Source organism: Drosophila serrata, unplaced genomic scaffold (assembly GCF_035046125.1).
Source record: "Drosophila serrata isolate PLE 108 unplaced genomic scaffold, ASM3504612v1 contig_224, whole genome shotgun sequence".
NCBI classification, from domain to species: domain Eukaryota; kingdom Metazoa; phylum Arthropoda; class Insecta; order Diptera; family Drosophilidae; genus Drosophila; species Drosophila serrata.
This window is the reverse complement of record NW_028257122.1, coordinates 4,777-10,569: the sequence shown is the minus strand read 5'-3', so window position 1 is coordinate 10,569 and position 5,793 is coordinate 4,777.

Here is a 5,793-nt window from a genome sequence, read left to right as displayed (position 1 = left end):
CCATGGCCCATGTGGTACCCTCAACCCAAGTTCACCATGCATGGTAGACGGGAAGTGTTCCAACCGATATCCTCGAGCATTTACAGCCAACACCGTAACAGGGGACGATGGATATCCTCTGTATAGGAGACGGTCAAATGAAGATGGAGGGACTTCGGCAAATTTAAACATGAGAATTGGTGATATTGAGGTAGACAATCGTTGGGTGGTTCCATACTCACCACTATTGTCAAAATCATACAAAGCGCACATCAACGTAGAATATTGCAATTCCGTGAAATCGATTAAATATATCTGCAAGTACGTGAATAAAGGCAGCGATATGGCAGATTTTGGTGTTCAGGCAGAAAATGGTGACAGCAATGCTGTACGAGTTGTCGATGAAATATCTCAATACCAGGCTGGATACATAAGCAGCAACGAGGCTGGTTGGAGAATTTATTCGTTCCCCATTCATGAACGCTATCCAGCTTTAGTTCACTTGGCAGTCCATTTGGAGAATGGTAAACGTGTCTATTTCACAGAAAGCAATGAGCAAGAAAGAGTCCTGAATCCGCCAGCTACAACTCTGATGAAAAAATGCTCTGTTCATGTCTACTCCCTTCATAGACTTGAAAAGTTCTGAACCGTTTAAGCCCAAATTTTCACAACATGCGTTGAGGTTCCAGCTCGGTTATTGTCTACTTTTGATGTTGATAGCTTATCTGCATTTGCGAATATATCCATTTTTTCACGTTTCCCCGTGCCCCTACTGCTGCGCCCCCTACAGCCAGCCAGCTGAATCGAAGCATTTCCTGTCAAACATCCCAAAAATATTGAAAGAAGAAATAGGAGATTACAATTTTATTTTTTTATTTAGTTTCAGTAAGAAACGAAGTCATGCCACCCAAGAAGTCGAGTTTGGGTCGTCGTACTCGCAATACGGAAGCAAAAAGACGTAAGATTACGAATATGACTGACGAAGAACGGGCCTCCATCCGAGAGACTAAGCGGCTGAAAGCAATACAGATGCACAACGAGGAATCAGCAGAAAGACGAGCAGATAGGCTTGAGAGAAAATGATTGAGAGTTAGGCAGTCGCGTTCTGCAGCAATCGATTTGATTCACTCTCAAAATAGTGAACGCGACAGGGCAAGGGTGGCTGAAGCGCGTTTACAGCTTGCAGCAGATCAAAACCTGCAATACAATCGTCTGGCATTCAGATATAATCCAACTGTTGATTACAGCTCGAATCGCAATGTCGTTATTGGCCGGATGCATCAGGTCTGCATATACTGTCAGGCTCCTTCGATTGAATCAGACGAAACTTCGGTCCGAGGAATATATCCATTTGCGGGATGCTGTGATGAATGACCGTAATACAACCAACGTTGGAAAGCTCACGATTTTGCCATCCTCATACATAGGTAGTCCACGCCACATGCATGAATATGCTCAAGATGCCCAGGCATATGTTCGTTGCAACGGCCGTCCAGACTTATTTATCACCTTCACATGCAATCCAGCTTGGGACGAGATAGTACAGCTGTTATTTCCTGGACAATCGTATAGGGATAGGCATGACATCACAGCCCGTGTTTTCAGACAAAAGCTCAAGTCACTGATGGATTTTATTGTGAAACATGGAGTTTTTGGATCTGTGCGGTGCTGGATGTATTCAGTAGAATGGCAGAAGAGAGGATTGCCGCATGCGCACATACTGATTTGGCTGTATGATAAAATTACTCCAGATGAAATCGACGATGTTATATGCGCTGAGATTCCATGGGCCGAGGTTGATACGGATTTGCATGAAGTTGTCATCAAGAACATGATCCATGGCCCATGTGGTACCCTCAACCCAAGTTCACCATGCATGGTAGACGGGAAGTGTTCCAACCGATATCCTCGAGCATTTACAGCCAACACCGTAACAGGGGACGATGGATATCCTCTGTATAGGAGACGGTCAAATGAAGATGGAGGGACTTCGGCAAATTTAAACATGAGAATTGGTGATATTGAGGTAGACAATCGTTGGGTGGTTCCATACTCACCACTATTGTCAAAATCATACAAAGCGCACATCAACGTAGAATATTGCAATTCCGTGAAATCGATTAAATATATCTGCAAGTACGTGAATAAAGGCAGCGATATGGCAGATTTTGGTGTTCAGGCAGAAAATGGTGACAGCAATGCTGTACGAGTTGTCGATGAAATATCTCAATACCAGGCTGGATACATAAGCAGCAACGAGGCTGGTTGGAGAATTTATTCGTTCCCCATTCATGAACGCTATCCAGCTTTAGTTCACTTGGCAGTCCATTTGGAGAATGGTAAACGTGTCTATTTCACAGAAAGCAATGAGCAAGAAAGAGTCCTGAATCCGCCAGCTACAACTCTGATGAAAAAATGCTCTGTTCATGTCTACTCCCTTCATAGACTTGAAAAGTTCTGAACCGTTTAAGCCCAAATTTTCACAACATGCGTTGAGGTTCCAGCTCGGTTATTGTCTACTTTTGATGTTGATAGCTTATCTGCATTTGCGAATATATCAATTTTTTCACGTTTCCCCGTGCCCCTACTGCTGCGCCCCCTACAGCCAGCCAGCTGAATCGAAGCATTTCCTGTCAAACATCCCAAAAATATTGAAAGAAGAAATAGGAGATTACAATTTTATTTTTTTATTTAGTTTCAGTAAGAAACGAAGTCATGCCACCCAAGAAGTCGAGTTTGGGTCGTCGTACTCGCAATACGGAAGCAAAAAGACGTAAGATTACGAATATGACTGACGAAGAACGGGCCTCCATCCGAGAGACTAAGCGGCTGAAAGCAATATAGATGCACAACGAGGAATCAGCAGAAAGACGAGCAGATAGGCTTGAGAGAAAATGATTGAGAGTTAGGCAGTCGCGTTCTGCAGCAATCGATTTGATTCACTCTCAAAATAGTGAACGCGACAGGGCAAGGGTGGCTGAAGCGCGTTTACAGCTTGCAGCAGATCAAAACCTGCAATACAATCGTCTGGCATTCAGATATAATCCAACTGTTGATTACAGCTCGAATCGCAATGTCGTTATTGGCCGGATGCATCAGGTCTGCATATACTGTCAGGCTCCTTCGATTGAATCAGACGAAACTTCGGTCCGAGGAATATATCCATTTGCGGGATGCTGTGATGAATGACCGTAATACAACCAACGTTGGAAAGCTCACGATTTTGCCATCCTCATACATAGGTAGTCCACGCCACATGCATGAATATGCTCAAGATGCCCAGGCATATGTTCGTTGCTACGGCCGTCCAGACTTATTTATCACCTTCACATGCAATCCAGCTTGGGACGAGATAGTACAGCTGTTATTTCCTGGACAATCGTATAGGGATAGGCATGACATCACAGCCCGTGTTTTCAGACAAAAGCTCAAGTCACTGATGGATTTTATTGTGAAACATGGAGTTTTTGGATCTGTGCGGTGCTGGATGTATTCAGTAGAATGGCAGAAGAGAGGATTGCCGCATGCGCACATACTGATTTGGCTGTATGATAAAATTACTCCAGATGAAATCGACGATGTTATATGCGCTGAGATTCCATGGGCCGAGGTTGATACGGATTTGCATGAAGTTGTCATCAAGAACATGATCCATGGCCCATGTGGTACCCTCAACCCAAGTTCACCATGCATGGTAGACGGGAAGTGTTCCAACCGATATCCTCGAGCATTTACAGCCAACACCGTAACAGGGGACGATGGATATCCTCTGTATAGGAGACGGTCAAATGAAGATGGAGGGACTTCGGCAAATTTAAACATGAGAATTGGTGATATTGAGGTAGACAATCGTTGGGTGGTTCCATACTCACCACTATTGTCAAAATCATACAAAGCGCACATCAACGTAGAATATTGCAATTCCGTGAAATCGATTAAATATATCTGCAAGTACGTGAATAAAGGCAGCGATATGGCAGATTTTGGTGTTCAGGCAGAAAATGGTGACAGCAATGCTGTACGAGTTGTCGATGAAATATCTCAATACCAGGCTGGATACATAAGCAGCAACGAGGCTGGTTGGAGAATTTATTCGTTCCCCATTCATGAACGCTATCCAGCTTTAGTTCACTTGGCAGTCCATTTGGAGAATGGTAAACGTGTCTATTTCACAGAAAGCAATGAGCAAGAAAGAGTCCTGAATCCGCCAGCTACAACTCTGATGAAAAAATGCTCTGTTCATGTCTACTCCCTTCATAGACTTGAAAAGTTCTGAACCGTTTAAGCCCAAATTTTCACAACATGCGTTGAGGTTCCAGCTCGGTTATTGTCTACTTTTGATGTTGATAGCTTATCTGCATTTGCGAATATATCCATTTTTTCACGTTTCCCCGTGCCCCTACTGCTGCGCCCCCTACAGCCAGCCAGCTGAATCGAAGCATTTCCTGTCAAACATCCCAAAAATATTGAAAGAAGAAATAGGAGATTACAATTTTATTTTTTTATTTAGTTTCAGTAAGAAACGAAGTCATGCCACCCAAGAAGTCGAGTTTGGGTCGTCGTACTCGCAATACGGAAGCAAAAAGACGTAAGATTACGAATATGACTGACGAAGAACGGGCCTCCATCCGAGAGACTAAGCGGCTGAAAGCAATACAGATGCACAACGAGGAATCAGCAGAAAGACGAGCAGATAGGCTTGAGAGAAAATGATTGAGAGTTAGGCAGTCGCGTTCTGCAGCAATCGATTTGATTCACTCTCAAAATAGTGAACGCGACAGGGCAAGGGTGGCTGAAGCGCGTTTACAGCTTGCAGCAGATCAAAACCTGCAATACAATCGTCTGGCATTCAGATATAATCCAACTGTTGATTACAGCTCGAATCGCAATGTCGTTATTGGCCGGATGCATCAGGTCTGCATATACTGTCAGGCTCCTTCGATTGAATCAGACGAAACTTCGGTCCGAGGAATATATCCATTTGCGGGATGCTGTGATGAATGACCGTAATACAACCAACGTTGGAAAGCTCACGATTTTGCCATCCTCATACATAGGTAGTCCACGCCACATGCATGAATATGCTCAAGATGCCCAGGCATATGTTCGTTGCAACGGCCGTCCAGACTTATTTATCACCTTCACATGCAATCCAGCTTGGGACGAGATAGTACAGCTGTTATTTCCTGGACAATCGTATAGGGATAGGCATGACATCACAGCCCGTGTTTTCAGACAAAAGCTCAAGTCACTGATGGATTTTATTGTGAAACATGGAGTTTTTGGATCTGTGCGGTGCTGGATGTATTCAGTAGAATGGCAGAAGAGAGGATTGCCGCATGCGCACATACTGATTTGGCTGTATGATAAAATTACTCCAGATGAAATCGACGATGTTATATGCGCTGAGATTCCATGGGCCGAGGTTGATACGGATTTGCATGAAGTTGTCATCAAGAACATGATCCATGGCCCATGTGGTACCCTCAACCCAAGTTCACCATGCATGGTAGACGGGAAGTGTTCCAACCGATATCCTCGAGCATTTACAGCCAACACCGTAACAGGGGACGATGGATATCCTCTGTATAGGAGACGGTCAAATGAAGATGGAGGGACTTCGGCAAATTTAAACATGAGAATTGGTGATATTGAGGTAGACAATCGTTGGGTGGTTCCATACTCACCACTATTGTCAAAATCATACAAAGCGCACATCAACGTAGAATATTGCAATTCCGTGAAATCGATTAAATATATCTGCAAGTACGTGAATAAAGGCAGCGATATGGCAGATTTTGGTGTTCAGGCAGA